The sequence below is a fragment of the Triturus cristatus genome, chromosome 6, assembly GCF_964204655.1.
Source record: "Triturus cristatus chromosome 6, aTriCri1.1, whole genome shotgun sequence".
Taxonomy (NCBI): Eukaryota; Metazoa; Chordata; class Amphibia; order Caudata; family Salamandridae; genus Triturus; species Triturus cristatus.
The window spans coordinates 1125249842-1125275655 of NC_140589.1; the positions used below are offsets into that span (position 1 = coordinate 1125249842).

A 25814-nucleotide genomic window follows, 5' to 3' on the forward strand; every position below is an offset into this window, starting at 1 on the left:
GTGTCACGCAACGTACCGGGTTTCTGTGAATTAATGTCCACATAGAACTACAAGTACTTGTTGGTGCCTATAGCTCTCCAAATGCCGTTGTAACTAAAATGCCAAGTCCAGTACTGTGCATGGCCAATGTCAGTAATGATTGTTTTCTGTAAATACCGTGAAACCACATACATTTGGCATTAATAAAAAAAATCGTGTATTTTATATGGTTCTTAAGGGATATTCGATTAGCCTTAAACATACTTAACCTGGAACATGATTGTGGGAAATTAACACCATTTGTTACCCATCCCGAATTGAAACGGAGTTTAGATAAACTATATGTTTTACTTCGTTTGAGCTTTTATGGCATATGCTCATGGGATGCTATTTGATGGTGATAAAAATTAAGTAATTCCTAGTGTTCAACCAAAGGGAAAAGCCCTATTAAGGATGTTACTATCAGAGGTGGAGAGTGTCTGTGAGCCCATGTTCTATGTTGATTCATTTTGGACTCAATTGATTCCATGGGATGGAATCATTCAGCTGATAGACCCAACGTTGTTCACGTTCTAACAGTCTTCTGGTCAAGTTCCCACTGCCCTGGACTTTCTCAATAATGGTCCACTTTATGTCACCATCATTGTGGCCCTTCTCCAGGTAGTGGGCCGTAAGTCTGGTTACTGTAATGGCTCGCCTGATTGTGCTACAATGCTCGCATATCCGTAACTTTATTTTCCTACTAGTCATTCCCACGTACATGAGTCGATATGGGCACTGAATCAAATATACCACGTTGTCTGTGTTGCAATTTGTGTGTGCCTGTTGTTCCCAGGGGTATTCTAAGCCTAGATTGATTTGTGTGCTCAGTAAGAGGACACACTGCACATGACCCACAGGGGTAATGACTGGAGGTTGGTTCCACAGAGTGAATTGGTTGGTACTTTTGGGTTTATGTGTATCTGTATGTACCAGTGTGTCCTTAAGGCTTTTGTTTCTTTTAAAGGAAAACATTGGTCTCTCAAATGTAAGTTTATTTGAGGTCACGATAGGCCATTTTTTATTTGATATTCTTGACCTCGTTAGACAAGGAATTGTATGTTGTGACGCATATCAGTGAGTCTGTTTCTGACCTCTGGTGGTGGTGTATTCCGCTTTAGGTGTCCGTATATAGGTTTTCATGAAACATGTCCTTATATAGGCACAATTCGCATTGCCCTTCTATAGGCATAAGATTCCAGTCCTTATTTAGTCATTAGCCATACTATCCAAATACAGGCATGGTTACCTACATCCGCCCACCCCAACGTCACAACAAGTTCTTAGAATCCAGACCCTTAAGCTCTTGGGAGTTCACCTAGCACAGGATTATTGATTTCTCCAAGAACTCATTTATTATGCCTGAACCGCTATTCCTTAAGGGTTCATTCCTGACTTCTTCCTCTGCCCGACCTTACGTCAATGCTAACATTCCAAGGCACCTACCGGGTATAAATATACCTTTCCTTGCCCAAGTAAGTAGGAGGAGACCTCGACTTTAGAGGAGCCCGTTTCCCGGCCTGACGCACTAACAAGAGATGCTGTAATTCCTGCTTGCAGAGTATCCAGCTTCCAGTGTTCTGACTCCCTTCACGGGGTGTTAGAGTTCGAGACCCGGAAAGAGATTCCCACCTCACTCATTCTCAAGGTATGGAGCTGACTAGAACCTAGAGGGACTCTTGGCATACTAATATTAGCACACTAGAATATAGCATACCATACTATAGCATACATCACATACTTCTTACCTTGTACTATACTTAGGTTAGGTACACTGGGGTAGAACTATTTAGATAAGCATCTCATGAGTACTCGCATTTTTAGCTTGTGTTATTTATATATGAATATTTGTCATAGCTAAAAGATAATGCTTGCACAGTATTCTTTCTTTCTACTGCTTACGCTGTACATAATACATCTCGCATACTGTCCTGCGATTGTAACCGCTCATATCTCTTACATGAGAATCAAGACTGTTCAATAAAACCTTTTATTGAAACGCCTGTCTATTCTTTCTGTGCAACTCTGAAGAAACTAAGCATGCACGATTAGCTGAGTGAAACTGTTATCTATTGTTTCCACAATTCTGAGAGTGTTCCGATTCTAAAGGGAAAAAAAGTTGTCATGTTTATGCGGTTGCCAGAAACTGCTCCATTCTTGTTTACAAGGAGTTTCTAGGGGCCTCTGAGTTAGCTGGTACAAACTAATTAAGTTTAATATACTCGATAGGGGCATACTGACCTCAGTCCTATGCCAGATCTATAGGGTATATTATTCCAATGCGCATAGCCTATTAGGGGAATATGAACTACACTACAGTGGGTTTCTAAAAGGGCTGTCCTTGGGGTGTTCCGTCACCATTTCTGTGCCTTATCCATGATCTTTTTCGGATAGGCCTTTTATTCTAATTTATTAGTACATTTTTTTGGCTTCTTTTTTGTAGTCCTCTAGGTCGGCACAGTTCCTTCGAATCCTAAGGAACTGTCCGACAGGCATATTTTCCTCCAATTCTCGGATGTGTGCTGTCAAAGTGCAACAGACTGTTCTTGTCTGTGGGTTTTGTGTTTAGAGAGCTGACCAATTTGCCTCCCTTTGCTGTCAGATTTATGTCAAGGAAGGATACTGTCTCATTGTTAGTAGTCACGGTAAAATGTAGGTGTGTATTAAGTTGGTTGATCCATTCTGAGAAACCTATAAGAGTGGACTTATCTCCTTTAGAAGCAAAATAATGTTTCTGTTTCTAGTTTTCAAAGGAGCAACTATCTGCCCTTTTGAGAAACCAGGTAGGAACCCCCCCCCCATTTCTGTCCTGGACCTTAAAGGTCATTAATGGACAAACATGTTGGCACTAAGGTCGTAGGACCATAAAACTCCTGTTGACCCTCCCTAGTTTAATATTTTAATATCCCTGACAGTTCCACGAACAAAGGGATACTGGGATCTGTCTGAGGAATTTTAATCTTTAATACCCCCTGGCCATATCTTTTCAAGAGCTCCCTGGAACACGGTCGAGCCCACCCTGACTTTTAGGGGTCAGGGTGACCCGATGATGAAGTATGACACTACTAGAGTGTGTGAGGGTAATATAAACAAAAGGAATTGTTTCCTTCACCACCATCTAGTGGGTAACAACTAAATCGCTACATGACCATCTTCCTTTAATCAACTAACCTAGTTTAATTTAGGCACTCGTGAACAGTGTTTGCAAACTTGTGGGGTACTTTATGTGCAATAGTGTTGAACATGGGAGGGTGTACTCCCATTAGCGACCGCCTCTCAGCCCTTACGGCATAGGAGAAGCTTTTTCCGTATGCCTTAGTTTTCTTGTGAAATAAGCACAATTAATCATATGTTAGCAAAAGCATACAGCATGAGGCACTCTATAATTTATCTCTCTGTTTCCATGACACAGACTTATTCAAGAAATACCATCAGTCTGGCTCATCCCACTGGAACTATTACGGAGCAAGAATTTTGTAATCATAGGATCAAAAGCTTAAGTTTAGTGGTATAATAATTCCCTACCACTTTATATCCCATTTTAGATGTATTCATTTAATATGAGTGTAAACATTTTGCTTTCTAATTTTTATTGGTTTTATGGATTTGTGTGATTTTAAGTTATCAAACAAATAAACTTTATTCGTTAATGATCTTTCTCACAGCAGGAAGTACTGGGTCTGACTCCAAACTACAGCACCCACTTGGGTGCAACGGAGTGGGAGATCTTCCTGAAGCAGCAGTTTGAGACAGGACTAGAAATGCCCTCCCCTTGAAAAACAAACTACAGTCCCACTCCTCACCCATGTCATCCACCAAACAACAGTGCCCAAAAGACTAACCTCCATCTCCTTGTTTATCCAAAGACCTCTTGGGCTTTCAAAAGGTAGCCTGGTCTCTCCTTCCTCACCAAAGAATATTGGTCTCCTCCCTCCAGCTACAGGTATATGGGCAATATTATTCCACTGTCTGGGAAGCTATCCTCACTCTCATCCTGTGTCATGTTAAACCAGGGGACATCCAAATGAATCCTGTTTTGCTATGATAATCACTAGTGTGTGACAAACATTATGGGTAAATCTCAAAATACTCCAGTTCCAGCACTTACAGAATCTCCTTTTTTGATTTTTTCATTATTTACGCTTTATGTTCTCTCCATGCTGCATCGTTTAAGCGCAGCCTTAAAGCTCTTGATAGTCCCTTGTATATACTTCCAGCAACTATTTTACGCTTACAACTCCGAGCTGATTAGCTGTCCGTGCTGAAGCAGTGGTCTAACAGTAGTCTGACGGTGAACAGATTGTTCTCCTAATTCTAGGGTTTGTCAAAACGTACTTAATATAGTGCTATCTGTGGTGTCTTCCTTCACTTATTTCTTGTGATGCAATTTATGGAACATAGAACTTGGAATGTTCTTACTTGCTCATCCCACAGTTGCTGTCTAGTGGCTGATGGATGAGGTGTTATGAATAAACCCTCTTTCTCAATCTACTCTGTATCTTAATGATTTGGAAGATCTTTTACGGGCGACGAGCGAGGGATTTAAAAACGGAAGGAACACCTCAACATCACACTGTGTATTCTCGGAGGATTAAGTTACTGTGGTATGGCGACTTATGGAAAGAAACGTCTTTGAAAAGTGAGCCAAGCTTTTTGGTTGTGACTTGTGGAATGCGGGTGGATCGATCCCGCAAGGTACGTTCAATTTAACTTATTCTATTTGTGTGACAATTTTTAAAGAGGCCGGTGGTTAGGCAGGACCGCACGAAGACGCCGCAAGCCCGCTTCTTAAATCAGCACAGCGCGAGGATTTCATGGTGAGCGCAGCTTGAACGTGGTAACAAGAGAACCATTGTTCACTGGGCATATTATCGGCACGAGGAGGTTCGGCACGCGCTTGTTTGAGAACCATAGAAGCAGAAGCTATGCGAATGTAGAGCGCGTCACAGCGTGAGGCGGTTATTAGCCATCTTCAGAAAAAGAACATTATTTGCTCAAGTTTTTGTCTGCGCGGTAGCGATTGGAAAATAATTGCTGTACTGTTATAATTCTTCGTTACTGCAAGGAGTTCAGAACATATTGGGTACTTTACTGCGTTGTGTAGTGAGAGAGCTGATCAACTCCGGTAATCTTCAACGCGAAGAAAGGGGTTTGTGCAAGGAGCCAATCGGGAGCCCCTGTGTGTCACATGGGTATTGACGGTGACACGCACACCAGGAAGTGAAGTTTTGAAGGAGACCTTGTTTCTGTGTAACAAAACGAACAAAATGAGGCAGACACACGCAAGGAAGAATTTGATCAAGAAAAACTGTATTATTCCTGTGTCATTGAGACAAGATATGAAAGACATTGTGACTGACTTTGAGAGGGAAGGATTTAATTTGAGCTTTCTCTATTCTAGGTTAATCTTTAAAAATACCACAATTTATAAATGTGTAATAACATATAAGATACATTTAAAGAAAATTGCCTAAGGTAATAGGCACACCTGTGACTTCATCAGTGATAGTCACACCATATTCATAGATTGTTCAAATATATTGTCAATTTTGCTTTGCTATAAAAGAATAGTAAGGGAGTCATGCAAAATGTACCCGCACCACCACAGGAGAACCACTTGTTAAATGGAACAAGTGGAAAAAGATTTTTGCTCATTATGCAAGGGTTTGTGGAGAAATTTGAGTGCTGAAAGGAAACATTTGTCACTTTTACCCTGTCTAGGTGGTGAAGGTCAGGAGGTATTAGAACATTTACCTGATCTTACTGCAGAAGAACCGTGAGGGCTAAATTAATATGACATTTTTATTTTTCAATTGGATGAACATTATTTGCAGAGAGTCAGCACAATTATAGAAAGATACCATTTTGGGTTAAGGGAGCAATTAAAAGAGGAAACAGTAGAAGATTACTTGACAGGGTTGAGAAAGTTAGCATTAAGGGGCCGATTCCGATCCTGGAAAAATATTCCCCGTACGAATCGTATCTGGATTTTTTACCGTACGAATCGTACAAGTCCCGTACAAACTGGCAAGTACGATTCGTATGTGAAAAAGTCCATACGAATCGCATTGGGTAAATTCCCCAACACGTCCTCTGGTCGGAAAAGGTGTCCGACACGTCCCCGGACATTTTTACGTCCGAATCTGAAAACTGAAGTCCGAGCGCGCAAGTACGATTCGTACCGTCCGTCCGATTGTACAACCGTATGGTAAAAAGACCGTCCGGAGCGAACTCCTATAGCAACCATGGCGACGTCCAAACAGGTGCCCGGTACGTGCCGAACACCCCACCCCTCCCAGCCCCCCGTATGTACGCGCCGTTTCCCCCCCCCCCCAGCCCCCCATATGTATGCGCCGTCCCCCCCCCTCCCCCAGCCCCCCGTATGGACGCACCGTACCCCCAGCCCCCCGTGTATGTACGGCACGTACGGGGGTGGGGGTACGTGCCGTACATACATGGGTGGGGGTACGTGCCGTACATACATGGGTGGGGGTACGTGCCGTACATACATGGGTGGGGGTACGTGCCGTACATACACGGGGGGGCTGGGGGTACGGCGCGTCCATCCGCGGGGGGGCTGGGGGAGGTACGGCGCGTCCATCCAAAGGGCTGGGGGGGGGACGACGCGTCCATCCACAGGGCTGGGGGGGGACGGCGCCTACATACGGGGGCTGGGGGGGGAGGCGGCGCGTACCGGGCCCCCTATTCCGCTCGCATTGCGGCGTACTTCGCTTTTCCGGCACTTTTTGGGTGCTGTAAAAATATTGCCGTCCGGACTGCTGTCGGTACGAATCGTACTTGCTGGGACGTAAAAACATGCCTAACTCCGTCCGGACGTCACGTCTGTGGTGTCCCGGATCACATTCGTATGGATTTTGCTGTCTGTCGGTGGTTTTTCCGACTCGTACGGAAATGGTGTTTCCGTACGAATCGTACTTGCAAGTTTGTATGGTTTTACCGGGTACGAGTCGGACGGAGAAAACGCCGACGGTTCGTACCCGGTTTTTCCAGGATCGGAATCGGCCCCTAAGTTGTAAGTTTGGGGGAGCCAATGAGGAAAGAATACGTGATCCATTTGTTTTAAAGTGTAGAGAGGATAAAATTTGAGAAGAATTATGGCTTAAAGATAAACCACCTTTGGAGGAAGAAATATCTATAGCAAAAAGGGTAGAACACATGCTTAAATGTGTCAATGAATTAAAGTGTGAAAAGAATAAAACAACCTACTGTTGAAGAGGTACAAGAAAATGTATGTCTGGTTAAAAATGAGAAAATATCTTCTAAAGAAATAGGGAAAGAGGATGTTTCTAAGAATACATTTGAGTGTTTTCGTTGTGGAAGGTCGGGTCGCAAAGCATATTCTAAAACTTGACCTGCTTTGAGCTTTGTCTGTCATGGTTGTGGAAAGAAGGGGCATTTTATAAAATTTTGTAGATCTAAACAAAGAATTTCAAAATAAGGATATAAAATAAATAATTTGTCAAGTCGGTGAGAGTAAATCTACAGATCCCATAGGAAGAGTAAAGGTTGATGGAATTGATCTTGAGATGAAATTCGACTCCTGCTCGCATCTCACAATAATTTGAAAAAGAAACCTTTTGCAAGTGGTTTCAAGAAAAAAATTGTCTACATAAAATGGACGTAAAACCAGGAGGCTATGGTGGTCAACCTATTAGCATGTTGGGGTATTTCAATGCATGTATTGAGATGGAAAGGAAGTTGATAGTTGGCAAAATCTGTGTGTCCAAACAGGGTGATGGTTTACTTGCGTGTCCACATCAACATTTGTAGGGGGTTACGTTAAATCCCAATGCTGATCCATAGGTACAAGTTCAAGGGGTGGTAAGCAAATTGAATAATTTTGTGACAGAATTCCCATGTTTGTTCAAAGAAGATTTAGGTTGCTTGAAGGGGCACAAACAATGTATCAAATTTAAAGATGGAGTTATGCCCTCAGTGGCTAAAGTGAGGAGAGAGTTTCAATTGCATTATAAGAGAAGGTTGAACAAGAATTTGAAAAATTACTCGGACAAGATATCATTACCCCGGTGGAAGCATCTGAGTGGTTGGCACCAGTGGTTGTTGCAAACAAACCTAATGGTGATATTAGACTTTGTGTGGACCTTAGGTCACTTAACAAGGAGGTAGTTGTAGATAAGTTTCCTCTGCCAAATATAGATGAAATAATGTCTACATTAAGTGGTGCAAAATTCTTTACAACTCTTGATCTTACACAGGCATACCATCAGATAGAGATGACGCAGAGCTCGCAGGACCTGACCGCATTCATCACTCCTATGGGTTCTTTCAAGTATAAAGAGAATGCTGTTTGGTCTAGTGTCGGCTGCGTCGGTTTTTCAGAGGGTAATGTCTTCTACTTTAAAAGGTGTGAAAGGAGTCAAGTGCTATCAAGATGACTTGTTAATATTTGGTTTGACTCAACAAGAAGATGTCAATTTGAGAGTAGTTTTGAAGAAGCTTGAAAAAGCTGGCCTTACATTGAAACTTGAGAAATTTACGTTTTCTGTCTAAGAAGTAAACTATTTGGGACATCATATCACTGGCACAGGAATTGTTCCTAAGAAGGAATTAGTTGATACCATCCTTAATTTAGCATCTTCCAAAACTAAAGAAGTTGTTTCATTCCTAGGAATGATTGAATATTATGGTAAATTTGTTAACAACGTAGCAAGCAGATCCTGCAACATGACAGCAGCTTGGTAAGAACAAAGAGTTTATATTGTCTAATGAATGTCAAAATGAATTCATCAAGTTAAAGGAGGATTAGAAAAATGCCCCTAGTTTATAAGCTGTTATTCTAGGAGAGGAAACTACAGTTGTGACTGATGTTTAGGGGCTATTCTAAAGCAAATTAGGGATGGTAAAGAACGTCTCATTGCTTGTGCATCAAGAAGCTTACGGGGAAAATAATTAAATTACTCAGTAATTGAAAAGAAGGCGATGGCCATTTACTGGGTGCTAAATAAGTTTCGAAACTTTGTTTGGGGAGCTTATTTTAAAGTATGTTCAGACCACAAACCGTTAAAAGAAATATTTTCCACAAAGCGTCTGGATTTCATTTCCTTTCGGATAAGACGTTGGGTGATTGGTCTTCAAGATTTCAATTTTGTGGTAGAACATCTTCCTGGTGCTGATAATACAACCGCGGATTGTCTGTCTGGTCTGGTATGTGATGTAGAAGATCAACAATTTTTGGATGAAGTCACGGAAGAGGGTCAGTGTTTGTGAAAAAACCTCAGGTGTTATAAAAGAGGATGAGTCGAATGAGGAAGTTCGAAAGGATAGTGAACTGATGAAAGTGATAAATATGATTCAGTTGGAAGTTTTGTTTGACAATTATTTGTCGAAGATTTGGCGAATGATTTCTGATGAATTGTTTGTTGACAAAGGTATCCTATTAAGGGGCACTAAGTTGGTTCCTCCTACCTCACTAAGGAAAAGATTAATAGAAGAGGCACATCAGGTTCACATAGGTATAGTGAAAACTAAGGAAAGGCTGAGAGCCTGTTTCTGGTTCCCCGGAATGGATCTGGAAATTGAGCGAGAAGTTAGAGTGCATGCAATGTAAAATCAGTGATAACATTCTTACTCCTTGTACCATGCCTGTATGTCATAGATTCCCTATTAGTCCATGGGAAGACCTCGCCATTGATATTGTTCGTCCACTCAGTGGTGAACATCGTACACCTTATTTAATAGTTTTAATTGATCTTTATTCCAGATGGGTGGAGGTTTCATGTGTTTTGGATGTGACTTCTGCGTGTATAATTTCTTTCTTACAAGATGTGTTTAAAAGGGAGGGATTTCCAAAAACTCTTTTGTCTGATAATGGTCCTCAATTTTGTTCTAGGGAAATGAATGGTTTCTTGTTATGTGGTATCCTACACAAGAAATGCTCAATTTATCACCCTGTGACCAATGGAGCTGTTGAAAGATTCAATAGGGTGATAAAAGAGAATATTCAACTTTCCAGAGTCAATTCCTTGAATCGGAAGGAGGAGTTTCAAAAATGTATTTTGGTTCATCATTCTATGCCTCACACATATACTCGGAAGTCTCCTTTTGAGTTGTTCAAAGGAAGGAATCCTAACACGAGTTTGTGCCCATGTTGGATGTCTTGGGGTAAAGGTGTAAAAGATAATAGTGTTGGTATTTGGAGGCAAAGAGAAGAAAGATTGCAACAAAAAAATAAATTGGATTTTGATGAAAAGAAAAAGGGTAAAACAAGTTGCTGTAAAAGTAGGCGATTTGGTTCATGTTAAGGCTCCTGTAGGTGCTTTGTCCTGTTCCAGATACACTGTTCCCATTCGTGTAACGAAGTGTTTTAAAAATGCTGTTAAATTGGAAAATGGAAGGATTTGGAATTTGAATCGTGTTGCTATTCTTCGATACAATCCTGAAATAAATGTGCTTTGAAATGTTACACCTGATGGCTCAGATAAGTCGTCCAGCTTGGATCTAAGACAAAGTGATCGAAAGACAACTATGCCATTCTATCTGAATGATTATGTTAAGTAGTGCTTTTCTTAGTTTTATACAGCAGTTAAGTAAATCTTCCATTGTATTAATTTCTGTGTTGCCTCTACATTTCATTATTGGAAGGGAGATGTGTGGTGTCTTGCTTCACTTATTTCTTGTGGTGCAAGTTCTATAGAACTTGAAATGATCTTACTTGCTCATCCGACAGTTGCTGTCTAGTGGCTGATGGATGAGGTGTTATGAATCCCTCACCACAGCCACATCACACCCCACCTTATTGACCTGCACTGGCTTCCCGTCTTCAAGAGGATCACCTTCAAGCTCCTCACCCACGCACACAAAGCCCTCCACAACACCGGTCCAGCATACCTCAACAAACGGCTTACCTTCTACACCCCGCCAGCTCCGCCGACCTCGCCACCGTCCCCCCGCATCAGGAGAACGACCACCGGCAGCAGATCATTCTCCTACGTCGCCGCCAAGTCCTGGAACACCCTCCCCATCCTCCTACGGCAGACCGAAGAACTACTTACCTCCAGGAGGCTACTCGACCTGGCTGTTCTAGCAGCAGCAGCCTTCCCTCCCTCCCCCCCCCCCCCCCCCCCGTGCCTTGAGACCCTCACGGGTGAGTAGCATGCTTTACCAATGTTTTGATTGATTGATATAATTCACTAACTTTGTGGGATCCGGACCAGTGTGCGGGCTGGCATAAACCTCTACACCTCCTCAGGAGTAATACGTTCTAGAAAATTGCAATGCAATTTTGTGTAGCACTAACCAATTGATGATAGACACCCAAGCTTGGAACACTTCAACCCCAAAAGCAGAGGTCCAGTCCTAATAAAAAAGTAGGTTGGGGAAAAATTAGCTCAGACAATGCGCATCCATGTTATTTCATTATAAGAAGGACAGTCGTAATCTTATCTTGCCCTCCTTCACAGTCATTAGTGAGGTAAAAATGTAACAATTTGTATTTATATATTCATGTGCACAGTGCATATGTTCATAGATAAACAACATGTGTGGGTTTAAGAGTTCTATAATCGTGTTCTATTTTAATTGGTGCCCTGAACAGGCTTTGACTGTTTGAGCACTATAAAAAATAAAATAGATAATATCCCAAACGAAAAAATGCAAAGAGAATCAAATTATTTCACTAATATAAATCACCTGTTTCTTTTCTACCTATTGAGGAGTTAACCCAATGAATGACGCAAAATGACATTTTAAAACTAGGCAGACCCTTCTTGATGCATTAACCCGCATATTTCAAACATGTAAATGTTCTGCCTTGAAAGTTGCCATACTTGGCTGCTAAAGGTATGAGAGACGGGTTTGAATTGCTGCGCTACGTGCCTCCGGCACCCCACACAAGTCCATTTTAGAATTGCTGATCACGGTTTCAAACCTTGTATTTTTTAAAGCAAGTGCCTGTCAATACACGAACTTCACAATTGTTCAGCCAGCAAACCGTATGAAACGACGTGGCCCAATACTTGGGCATTTACCATAAATTATTAATTGGGGCCCGAGCCTCACAAGTACTTTTAACATAGCACCTATGATGCTATTGCTTATTTTATGTCACTCTGTAGTGCACTGTCGTACTCTGCAGCCCTTGTCCGAATAAGGTTCAAAGCCGTGCTTACATGAATGGTTGTATTGTTCGGCCTGGTGTAAACTAGGCTTAGTTGCCTGGAAGCTTCGTACAGTTTAGTGCATGCCAGTGATTGCATGCCGGGATGCCTTGGCTTGTTTTAGTATAAGCCAGAACTTTCCTTCTAGAGTTGCTTTAACCACTGCTATGCCAGATAAAACTTGAGTTTGGTGTGGTCTGAGCTATGTGGCAAGTGTTGATATTGTGCGTGAGGTCCTGAGAGCTTCTCTAAACCTGACCTAACTTGGTGCTGCTTATTTGCTGACCTGTGTCATTGGGAGAAGAGCAAAGAATACAATGAAGTTTTACCTTGATTATTTACCTTGATTACAAATATTTACTGTTTCTCTCCTTGAGTGTAATGCAATTACCATTTAGTTTGAATAGATATTACTGTTTCTGTTGTTGGCCATGATGTCGCACTGTGGTGGACTTGTCAAAACAAAAACCGGAGTGGTGGCTTTGTCCAATTTGGTGAAACCTGCAACCTTGCATACTTTTTAGTAGTCTCCTCTAGTTATGTGCAAGCTTATGTTTTTATTCATGTTTACCTCGTCTGATTTGCCCTCACCCAAATACAACCAATGATCTGTCAATTGCTCACCTCCCATCATCAACCATTTCCACACAAGCTATTCAGTCAATTTCAATTGGGTGCTGAATTATTTGGGGCTGTTGGGATACTCAACATCCGGTCATTCTAAATAATATTGTGCAAGTATCTGCACAATAGTTTGAGCACACCCACTAGTGTTAATAATTTTACCTCCGTTATGTAATCTTTCACACCATAGTCTAATACTTATGAACAACAGAATCGTTTTTCATGTTTGTTTTTCTTTAATATATTTAACATAAGGTGTTCCTAAAACTACAAATGTGCCTACCGCCAATAGGTTTTGTTGCAGAAAAATATTTCCCTGGAACTTTTTCAGGGCTAGAAGTAATTCAAACCATATACATATTGTTACAGAACACCCCTTAAATGAATAACCAAAAGACATGGTCATCCATGTTCACCGGACAATCAATCCAAAATTAGTGATATAATGCGTAAAAAAGGCAAAAACAATTTAGTGCATTTCAGCATGGGGCATGCCATGCCATAAGAGTTGTGTATTAAAATGTCTGTACATTTAAATAATGGAGAGCGAACCCACTGGTTGGTCGAGTCACTTGTTCCTGACTATCAATCTCGTACCCCAACCTACCAAGAGGGGAATCCTTACTCTTTTTTTAAAAAGGACTCTCGCCGACTAGGAATTATCAAAGGCATGTTTCATCATCAAGACTTCACCCAGGAGACTGGTTGGGCTTAACCTTTTAAATCAAGGAAGCTCTTGCTAATCTCATGGTGGGTTCTGTAATTTTGAAATTGCCTTGTGGTCCCCTATTTGGATTTAATGAATTACAGGGCACCGGGGGAAAGTTAAAAACACTAGTGGTGCTAATAAAGTAGATACGTGGCCTAAAGGGTAGACCTATGGGAGGATTAACTATTTGTGTTCGCCAGAGTTTAAAGCTAGTTGTCAAAGCTATTGACACCAGCCATAGAGATATCCAACTAATTAGAATGAATCTAGATAAATTGGGAACGCTGGATATTTACAATGTGTATGTTAGGAGTAACAAGGGAGAGAGGTCTGAGGTTTTAGCGGCCTTGGGATGTCTCCTTGATACTCACTCTTTAAACAATAATATTGTTATTGCGGGTGATTTTAATAGAACATTTGAACCCCTAGTTAATGATGATGATCTCCTTGGGGACGAAGAAGATCGGCAATGGGGAGTTCCCAAGTTGGAGCTCAATCTGGTTGTGCGTTGGACTGATGATGTGATTAGTTTGAATGCCCTCTGTTATGAAAAGGGCTTAAGAGCTCTAAACGGAAGGACTCGTAGTGACAAAAACGGGACTAGTACATTCGATAACGGGCGTTACAAAAGTAGGATTGACTACGTTTTATGTAGTCTCAAATTATGGCCCCTGATCTGCGATATGGAGGTTGTTTGGAGGATCGAGAGTGACCACAACCCCCTGTGTGCAGATCTCAAATGGTGGTCCTACTCCAACCGGGCCATAGGCATCACTGAGCTTGTCCCTCCTTTGATTGTCCCTACTAATGACATGCGCAGATTAAGGTGGGAGAATATAGTGACCAACCAACAGGCTATTGATAACATCAGCGATGAAGTTGATAAAGCAATACTAGCCATTGAGCACATCAACTCATCTAATATCGGGTTGGACAAAGTAGTTGAAATTCACGACACACTTTTCTGTGCAATCAAAAACCACTTCCTCAAGCCTGTGAAAAATAAAGGAGCTAGAGCTAGAGCCCTAAAGTCTGCAAAGTGGTATAATGACCAATGTAGAGATGCACGACTAGCTTTAGGTAATGCTATAAAGGGGAGGCAGTCTATTGCAATTCGATCTGCTAGAAAGGATTACAAAGCTAGTATATCAAAGGCAAAGAAAGCCTGGGACGAGCATCACTGGTCTGAGCTAAAGGCAGCTAGTGACAGGAAGGATCCCCGGTTATTCTGGAGCATTGTTAAGTGGGGAAGCTCGGGTTCACCCGAACCCCCAAATAACAACGTACCGGAAGATGAATGGGTAAACTTTTTCAAAAATCAGTATGCTGAGTCAAATAATGTTGTGATAGGGTCAGATATAAATTTAAATCAATTCAAAGATAACCTCTTTAGTATTAATGAGATTATGTTGGCCCTTAGCTCAGTGTCTGGTGGACGTGCCCCAGGACATGACGGTGTCCCAGCTGATGTATTCATTAATGACAAAGAACGCAGGTGCAAATACATACATCTTCTTATGAATGCTATTGCGCTGGGTGCAGCGGTACCGACATCTTGGCAGGGTGCAGTAATTATACCTGTGTTTAAGAAAGGTGACCGGTCCCAACCGGGCAATTACAGACCGATAAGCCTTATTGACACCATACAAAAGGTTGTAGGGCGTGTGATTGTCAATAGGCTCCTGGATTGGGTCGAGGAGGCCAATGCACTGTCACCCTTCCAAGCAGGATTTCGTCGGTCCACAAGTACGGTGGACCAGGTTTTTCGTTTTACCCTGTTGCAATGGAGGACCGTGGTGCTGGGCGAGGGCAGCTTGTACGCGGCTTTCGGCGATTTGCGGGCTGCCTTCGACCTGGTTCCCCGGACCAAGCTGTGGCTGGTTCTTAAGAACCAGGGTTTACCTGGAGAGTTACTATCACTGATAATGAGGCTCCATGAAACAAATTTTGCCAAGATTCAGTGGGGGGGACCGGGTTCGGTGACTGCGGACTTTCCAGTAGAACGGGGTGTTCGACAAGGATGTTCAATGGCTCCTGTCCTTTTTACATTGTACCTTAATGATGTTGTTGCCCGTATGCTTTCTGCTAAGGTGGATGCTCCCTCTCTAGCTGGCATCAAAATCCCTATCTTAATGTTTGCAGACGACACGCTCATCTTAGCCAAAACCCCAAGTGGCTTACAGTGTGCCTTGTCTATTTTTGATCAATTTTGCGGGGAGTATGGCTTAGAGGTCAACCCGGCCAAAACAAAACTTATGGCTTTTAATCCCCATCGTAGCTTTAAATCCAACATTACTATGAATGGCCGCCCGCTAGAGGTAGTGAATACTTTTACATACCTAGGACTACACATATCTAGTAAGAAGAGATGGCGTCAGCACATAGATATTGCTACACTTAGACATAGGCAATTGTCCGGTGCCATCAGCACAGAGCATAGAAAATCTTTGACCAAACCAGTAAAACCTGCACTTCAGGTTTACGAAGCGAAGGCCCTTGGCTCTGCACTTTACGGGGCTGAGCTTTGGGGATTCGAGAAGGTGGCTGCACTTCAAATCTCGGAGAACAAATTTCTCCGGGCAATAACTGGTGTTCCAAAAAGTACCCCTTTGCTGCCCCTCAAATATGACCTGGGTAGAAGAGCTGTCACAGATTTGGTTAGGCTTCGTCCGATCTTGTATTGGCGTAGGCTATGGACGACACCTGTGCTCTCCCATTATGCTGAGGGGTTCCTAGATACTATCAGAACAGATGTATTCCACAAAATTGGGTGGCTTAAATCACTTAAGACAACTCTGACTGAGCTTGGTATATGCTCGCTTTGGGAGGATCCTGTGAGAGCAACTTTTCCATCCAAAAGTACTCTCAAAGAATCTTAGTGGGAGATGGTAGCCTTTCGGCATTGGAGTAGTTCTAGTGCTGGATCTATGGCCGGAGAATTCTTAGAGGCCAAGATGTATCCCTGCTTAGAACCCTACTGGGATACTATAACTAGACCAGGCGATAGAAAGCTCCTCTTTCAACTAAGAGCAGGTGCACTTCCTCTCAGACACTTGGCAGCTAAATGGTTAGGTGGAGCCTGTGATAGCTGCCCTGCATGTGGCACCACCAAATAAACAATTGGTCACTTTTTTTATTTTCTTGTAAAGCTTGTCTGGTTCCAAGACGTATTTGGTTGTCTCCGATGTGTAAACATTTGGGGACTACTAGTAGTATTGTCGCCCTGCGTATTATATGCACCAGCACTTTGACATGGATTTCAATAGCTACTGCGAAGTATCTTGGATGGGCGTGGTCGATTAGACAGAGACTGCTAGTCACTTGACTATTCTCTGTTATGATACCTTGTTTATATTCTTAACCTGTATGGTTTTTCTTTTAAATTAGTATTTTTAACCAAGATAATTTTTAAACTTTTTATTACTTTTAACTGTTTAAGAGCTATAGTACGTTCTTTTTTTAAATTAGAACTGACAATCAAGTTAGAAATTCTAAAAAGTATGTCTTGTATTCTGACATCATCTGGTTGAAAATTTAATTCTATTTTAAAATGTTGTATGTATTCTAATCTTCTTTTTTGTGATATGTATCTTGCTTTTATGAATGAAATTTCGAATAAAGCATACTTTGACTTGAGATACGTGTTCCCCAGCATCCATCCGAATTAAAGTCTACATGTTTCAGCCACCTGTTACAGCCCTGTGTACACTTTTGATTAATGTTTTAGATTACTGTATTAATCTGATATCATATAAATCAATACAACACAAGTCAGTTGGTTCGTCAGAAGATTTTTCTTTTCAGGTTTTCTCAGATATGACTTAACTTCAGCCAGGAAGAGAAAAGACTTTAGAAACATGCTGGATCCTTTCAAAGCAGATGGGGCCCAGTCTGAGCTTGTAAAGAACTTTCAGCTTAGATTGCTGAACAAGTGTGGCTTCCAGGTCTTTACCTCATTTGAGCTGGCACAAGACATTTTAAAAACATCCCATAAAGTCCAAGCTTGCCAGTGTGATAATTTATTGCTGACTGCTGAGAACTGTTTATATTCAATAGTTTGGTGCTTTTTTTTACTTTTAAGGCCAGTTTTTGTCAAATTTTCCTGGATGATTTTTTGTGTACAGTACGTTGGTCTTTTCCTTTTTTTCTTTTTTTCCTTTTTATTTTTGTTTGATTTTGCTCCCTTCCCATTGGCCGGCGCTTTGGTGCTATTCAATGGCACTTTACGATCTAGGGAGGTCTCTCACTCCCTTGGGGTTGGAGCAGGCACTACCCCGGGCAGAGTAGTAGGAGAAGAGAGGGGAAGAAGTGGGCGAAGGGACTGGTCGTTGGTACACAAAAGGGATTGCATAGAAATACGGTAGTTTTCTATAGGTTATTGTCTGTTTGATTCTATGTCCGGATCAGAGGCGAGGATTATGCTAATTCTTCCTTCGTTTCATTATCCTTTCATTTCAACAGAAGCCATTAACCTGAAGAAAAAACTCTTCCCATGAATACCAGGGAAAACATCATCAATCCATGAGTCCCCTTTCACAGTCCATGATGTGAAGACTCGTATAGTCCTTCCTCACTGACTGGGCCTCCTCTTTCTTCACTGCTTCGCAGCCAGTTAAGTGTATTTTTGCTTGCTCCTCGTTCGTGAGTGTGTTATGCTAGAGTTTGGTTTTGGCACTATGTATTTCGCTTGCAGGCAGTAGTGCAACTTCACTGTATGCCATGCCTTTGTGATTCCTGGTAATTTTTTCTTTCGGAGCCCAACCGCTAATGCGCTCTTCACACGGCCAGGGCCCGTATTCAGATGAGGTGTCATTGCACCCGCTAGGTGGCACTGCTGTGTGTGTCTTGCTGGCTCCTGTTGGCGCATCTCGATTTTCCTCTGGAGATCACGCTGCAGGAACCGCAAGCTGCCAAAGCCTTGTTCCTTGTCACAGTGACGCCCAGGACTTCCCCGGGTCTGTAACTGCTCGCGCACACGTCTTGACGTCCCCGCAGGGGTCTGTATCACGGGCGCTGCATGAGATGACGCCTTTCAGGGAAGGTCCAGCACCAGTTTTATTTGTTTGGAGTTTGGCACGGCCAGACAGCGGAGCCCTATTCCGTCAGGGAGTGCGCTCCATGCATTGAGATTGGTGCATCCTTAATGTGTGCCTCGGGCTCTCCCATTTAGTCTGGGTCTCCCTAGCTCTCACTGATTTGCGCAGCCCAGCGCCCATGAATTTGTGCTGTTCCCCTCCTAGGTGATTACTTGCCTCACGTGCCCCTCTCCTTTGTCCTGCCCTCATTTAGGCCCTTGATGGAACATACGAGGAAGAGGATTCCCTTGCTTACCTGCAATGGGATTAAGACTTCTATGAGGTGGTAGACACCTCAATCTACAGGGCGGTTAATGAGGTGGTAGGCGAGCGCTGACTGATCTGGCGAAGGACTTGTGGAACTTCTGCCTGAAATTTCACATCTTGGTCACGGCGGAATACCTCCCCGGCTAGGCCAGCCAAATGGCATATTGGCATTTGGGACACCTTCACGACTCCAGCCTGTGCACGCTGGACCTGCAGGTCTTCCAGTGGCTTCTCAGCGCTATGGTGCCCCTTCTCGGTCTACCTGTCCGCATCCCGTCTCAACCGCCAGATTGCACGGTTTTTCAGCTGGTGGCCAGAACCGTTGGCAGCGGGTGCGCATGCGTTCCTCCAGAATTGGAGTCAGGAGCATGGTTGCGCATTTCCCCCATCCTCGATCACAAGGTCGTCAGCTAAGGTCCGCTGTCAGGTGGCAAAGGTGGTCATGGTGACTCCACTGTGTAGGTTGCAAGTTTGGTTTCCGGTTCTTCTGGAACTTTCTTAGGATTCTCCAATCCGACTCCCCCTGCTTCCATATTTTATGCGGAGTCCGGACTAAGTTCTGCATCGCCGCCTTCTACCGGCTCCCTGCAATTGATGGCATGGCAGTGCTGGTCGCTCCCATGACTTTAGCGACCAGCTGAACAGCTCCCGTGCAAGGTTTGGATTGACAGCAACACCAAGCATTCCCGCAAGATAGGTTTGTTGGTGTCTCCCATGGAACCTGGATCCCGTGGTCAGAGACCTCGTACAGATTTAGAATTTCTGGTCCGACTTGGCTCCGGAGGGTTTGGCTTACCGTTCGATCAACGCCATCAGGTCAGCAATCTCATCAAGGAATGCGCTGATAAGAGGGGACCCCAGTGTGGCAACATCCATTTGTTTGTAGACTGCTGCGTGGGATTTAACTTTCCTTACTCCCGGAACCACGCTACACAGTTTTGTGGGACATCAATCTAGTTCTGAATCTTTTTCTCTCTTGGCAACCTAACCAGTATCTGTCCCCAAAGGAACTCTCTGCCAAGCTGGACATTACGCTGAGGGCTTTTTCTCCGGATGGGGTAGTTTTCATGGTAGGTGGATGTACTATGTTGCTTACATGCATGGCCACGTCCCCTGTGTTTCCAGATTCCCCTAAATTATGCGTTGTGCACTGTCTGAAGGCTTATGAGGATTTGACCCTGGAATTTTGCCCTCTGGGCGACTGAGAACTCCTTATCACGTTAAAGCCCTATAAAGCAGTCTTGTCACCCCCACCATAGCCAGGTGTGTGCGGTGGGTCATGCAGGAGGCAGGCATAGACACCAAAACGTTTGGGGCCCATTCAACCAGGGGAGCTATGGCTTCAAAAGCCTTCTGCCTAGGGGCGCAGCTGGAAGACCAGATGCGGATGGAAGACTGGTCTTCAGACTCGACCTTCAAGAGATTTTACTTCAAGCCGGTGATGGAGGTAGCTTAGTTGGTGGTGAATAAGCTTTGAACTATCATAATCCTCGCCTCTGGGCCTGACATAGAATGAAAATTTCCCCAACAACGTAAAGGTAAGTTTCAATTCTCTTAAGGACACCGAGGGGAGGATTATCCCTCCCAGCGAGCATCCTGATGCAGACCCTCCCCGTAACATAGTAAGTAAGTAGTTTACGGTATCTTAAAAATACTTGCAATGGATTTGTGAGATGTCATGTTCAAGTTTTACTCTGCTTGTGGAAATGAGACAGTCTTTGGTGATTTCTGTTCAATGGGAGTTTGACCAGTCCCTCACACTATGTCTCTTTGCAGAGAGCGATGGATCAAAACAGGATCAGTGAGGTGCATTCATTGGCATGACTTGCGCGAAGAAAGAGGAGGTCCAGTCAGTGAGGAAAGACTTTATGGGTCTTCACATCATGGACAGTGAAAAAGGACTCCTGGATTGTTGATTTTTTTTTTTCCTGGTGTTCATGAAAAGTTTTTTCTTCTGGTTAATGCGAATGGCTGCTGTTGAAATTAAATGATAATAAAGCAAAGGAAGAATTGGCATAATTCTCGCCTCCATGTCCTTAATAGAATTGAAACTTACCTTTACGTTGTTCGGCAAATTTTCATTCAACAGTGTTAACAATGAAAAGTGGCAGATAAAGGGCATTCCACAAACGTATTTAAAGTGGTTTCATGTGGAGGAATGGCCATTTTCTTAAAGCGCACTTTGATGGTGGAAACTATAAATTCTAACACTGGTCCCTTAGGAAGATGACTTTGGGGGAGTTCAATGTTAGGGGCCAAAATCTGTAATTTTGTGATTTACTAGGGACCTGTCACTGACAAGGTAGATACTGTATTTCCTGGCTGCACCTTTTAATGGTCCTAGAAATATGGAAGGTCATTTCAAATTGATGCACTGCCCGGGTCTGTATGCATTCAAGAAAGACACGAAGCAATCTAAAGTGAAGGACATCAGCATTTATTGTATCTTTTAAGGCAGATTTTGGCTTAGCATATTCTTGAAGTGAACAATTCCCTTCTTAGAAACAATTTACCTGTTTCACAGATGGTCACAGGGCACTTCCAAATTCGTTTTTCTTAATTTCTCAAATTTTAATAGTCGGATAAATCTCCAAATTATTGCTAATAGCTTTTCAGAACATGCAGCTATATCTTTAAGAGTTCGAGATGGATCTTGGCCTGTACCCAAGCAGAAGGGGGTCTTTTGATGAATAGTCTTTTTTTAAATGTTGAATGGGTTGTTGCAACCTGTGCTACTCTAATTGAGTTATTTCAATTAAATCTCAATTCTGCTCCTGGTTTATTTGAATGCCTTTAAGGTTACATTGGAGGGGGCACGGAATCACTTATTCTGTGAGAATGGCCAAAGTTAGCAAAGGCACAACTTCGAAGCACCAGGAGAGCGTTGAGAGAATTGTGTTTTGGAAGAAATTCAATATGAAAATACAACGCAACAACAGACAACCGTAGATAGCGCACGCAGTTATATGTGGTAAAAGAGTAGTGCAGACCCAAAATCTTGTGCTGATGAGAGAGAGGTGAAGAGTTTACTTGAAGACAGAATAATTAACTTGTAAGGTCGTAGTTAAAGGACAACTTGTGTTTAGCAAGCTTGAAAGAATGTATGGCCTCAGCACGCTGGCACGTATTTTGTGTTTTCAATAGATTGAAGCATGAATAGACTATAGGAGCAGGATAATGAATTAGCTAAGAACACATGGAATCTGATAACATGTCTTAAGAGAACAATGATAAAGCACACAAGCAAATAAATATGCATTTACCACAAATGCACACACATTCAAAATTAGAATAGTTAGTTTAAGTATTGTTAAATTGACTAGAGAATTAGGTTAAAGTTTAGGGTCTCAACTGACTTAATGTTTTTCTATTACCAATGTGTACCAACTCATTGTTTTAACTTTTGTAAAAAGCATTGTCGGACTGTGTATAAAAGTAGCTACCTGTAAAGCAGCAAATTGCAACTGGTTGTTTACCTCTGTGGAAGTGGTCTCTCTCTCCCTGCTGAGACAGTAAAGAGCTGTTTTTACATTGCCAAGAGGAGTCTGTCAATTTCTTTGTTTTTAAGTTACCCTGCAACACCGATCTGGAGTTTTGTTATTTTTAATATAGAAACTAAACTTCAAGAGCTGATGTTTGCAAAACAAAAGCTTAAGGACCGTTGTGTCGCTATGGAATTGCTAAGAGAAAATAAATTAATAAAAAATGCTATTAAGAAAACAAGCAGGCTGGTAGACTGCGAATGTTGGAATGATGAGCTAAAACGAAGTCTACTGCGAACTTGAATTTAAAAAAACAAACAAAACTAATCTGGCAACTAATCTGCTTGTTTCATATCAGTACTCTATACAGAGATGGTTTCTGTTATAGAGCAGTTTATCAGCTAGATGAGGGTAGCAACCCAAATTGGATAACAGTCTCTGAGGAATATCATGCTTTGACAAACAACCAAAAATTAGATCTTATCGTACCATTTTGCCTGAATTTACAGCATCATAGAAGGATCATAATTAGCAAGAAATTTTACTAACTGGGGGCTATGTTTAAATGGTCGATTTCAAGGTGATGTTCCAGCAGCCAAGATCTTTTGCAAATGCTCCCAACAATGCCCAATTGACTTTATCTGTATTCCAAAATGCCACTTCGATTTAATTGTAGATTTCCATCAGCAGTGGCCATTATCCGTTACAAACCATGATACTACTAGATAGAATTGGGAAGAGGAATCAAATTAAAAATACACAAGTGTAATGTGCCAGGCAGTTAACACTAGTAAAGGAGGAGCAACTAACAAGGTTAGGAAATTTGCAAAATTTATGGAGGACTGATGAAACGGAAGTAGATAACCATAACAGAATAAACTGGTAGACGGAAACAATAATAGTAACAATTTTAACTATGGGAGTATAAAAAGAAAGGAAGTATATCATCAAGGAAACCATATACCTGGGATAATAAGGATGGTTCGATCCTCAGTGCCAAGCGTTAAAGAGACAGCTGAGAAAAGGAAAGAGTGAACAAGAAAAATCCTTGGTGATGAAAATCTTTTTTTTTTTTTTTTTTTTTTTAAAAACCTTTATTGACATTTCAACCAATAACCAGTATGGGCCTACAACCCCCGGGGCCGGCCGCTAAGCAGTCCGAGTAACAGAAATCAATATTTACCACAGGCAGCGCCTCGGGGAGCAGAATCTCCATGCTAGTATACTCTCGGCCACTGAACAGCCCAAGTAGGAGACCAGGATATAAAAGGTTTTCATTTTATAATAAGGGAGGATGGAAGGATCAGGTGCCAAACAGTTTCCCAGCAGCAAGAAATGGCAGGCAGAATAATAAACGTCAACAATAAACATCAATTTATCTAGTCAATGGCGCTGGAACAGGAAGTTCAGGATGTGGAGGAATATCACGGCTATTTGCGCCTGCAGTCCCCTGCCCTAAAACCCAGAAAACACCACGGAAATTGTGGCACACATGAAAACGCAGCGATTAACAACGAAGGAGTTCTACCATGCTGATCCCAGAAAAGAAAGACAAAGAAGAATAAGAGAAGAAAAAGGAGGCCATAGAAAAAAGGGGTTAAAGACTAAAGAATCCCCTCCCCCAACCCCCCACCCTGCACCTCTGCAGATGAGTACGGCCCCCCCCCAGCAGTGTGCCTGTCGCCCCGGAACCAGACCCGAAATATAGAAGAAACAGAGAAAGAGGAGTAAGAAAAGAAACCCCACCAGACGGGGGGGGGGGGTAGAGAGAATATTAATAAACTGGAGGAGGGCCTTCAAAACATGCCCCCGGCTTCTCCCTCCGGCACAATATGTTTCCCCCCAAAGCAAACAATAAGCAACACAGAATCAACCATGTCAAAGAAGAATGGGGAGCATTATGCGCCTATTACACTGACAGTTATGCCGTGAGAGCACGCAACCCCTGAGCCCGCCCGCCTATTGGATGACCACCTCTGAAGGATCAGCCTTATCCTTGGCCACTCTTTGCGAATCTACCCATGCATACCCATCGACCCAGCGCCATGTCCAATGTTACAAGGAAGAGGAGCGTCCAAAAAAGAACAGGAAGCGACACCCACAGGTAGGATGGAAGTCTCTGAATACCAACACAGTCCGCAGTATGGAGAGTCGTCTTTCCCAGTGCTGCCCCAGGATCTGCACTGCACACAAGGTCCAAGAAGGCGAAATCAGCCAGAGCAGGCGACCGTTGCTTGAATATTGCCCGGGTCGCCGGAGGCCGCGCACGGGACAAGGCCACCACCCCCCACTCAGGTCCAAGACCTCCGGAACAGACCAGACCCACAGCCAGCCGATCACACGTTAGTATATTGTCCGGAGTTTCCAGCTGGTCACTATCCACAGGGGCGGCCACGACACTGTCCTCCTGTGTGCAGTGTAGGAAGTCCCCGTGTACCTGGGGACAGGCAGGCAGCAACTGTTCCGACGCTGATGCCACCCCATCAAGCTTACTCCCCAATACCCAGGCGCCGTGAACCAAGGTGGAATGAAGGGCACCGAGAAGATCACCATACCCCAGCACAGCTCTCGGCGCTCGCTCCGCTACGCTCCTCATAGTCGCACACTTCCAATCGTGCTGCGACCCAGTGTACAGGATGGTAGACTTCGTCTTGTCAAGATGGCCGCCGGGTAGGTCCAACCCAGATTGGGACCAGGACTCAGGGACAAGCGCCTCAGATTCCATGTCACTGGAATCAGGGTTTCGGGGGCAGGCAAAAAATATATCCGGTGTGTGGTCACGGGCAACAGTCCTCCCCACCATGGACCTGCGCCCGCGAAAATCCGGGAGCAGGCCGCAGGAATCAGGGCGAGTTACGGGCGGCGGCCGGGCAGCTCACCGGCGAAGGCTGAGGCAATCACCGGGGAATCTTGGATTAGTCACCTCGGGCATGCACTCGTTCCGCTACGCTTAGTGGTAGGAACGACCACGGCGAAATGTAGGCCGATATTCGCCCCGCTCCGGTTAGTCCGACTCCACCCAGTCACCAAAGGCCGCTGTTGTTGAACTGCCGCCCGGCCATGTTATCCACTCGAGGTCCCGGTTCCAGGGTTGCACAGGCCGCAAACTTCAAATGGACATTTCTCCGGCGATACCGCCGCCAGGAACTTCGGAGTCACACGATCGGTTGCCGCTCTCATTCACCAACACGGGCATATAGCGCAGGCTAAGGATCTCATGCAGGATATCTGTGCGGGATGCGGAGGTTCACGGAGCCGGGAGCCTACGCTGCCGTCCCGGTCGCCATCTTGGCTCCTCCCCGGTGATGAAAATCTTAAGGTTAAGATGAGAGTATACACAAATGATCAATGGAAAAGGAGTTTAATAAAAACTGGGAGAAAATATTACAAGTAATAGCATTTAATGATGCAGAACAATTAATGGAAGCTAGATCAAAATTGTTTGGTTATAAAGCATAATAAGATTAGCTGTATGGTTACGGGAGAGGCGTTGATGGAGCAT

The 25814-nt window shown here is 43.3% G+C and overlaps 1 protein-coding gene across 4 annotated transcripts in view; it reads left to right on the forward strand.

Moving 5' to 3' along the window:
- GNPAT (glyceronephosphate O-acyltransferase) overlaps window positions 1-25814 on the forward strand; it is a 654210-nt gene that overhangs the window by 17460 nt on the left and 610936 nt on the right. The gene's annotated exons all lie outside the window — the stretch shown is intronic.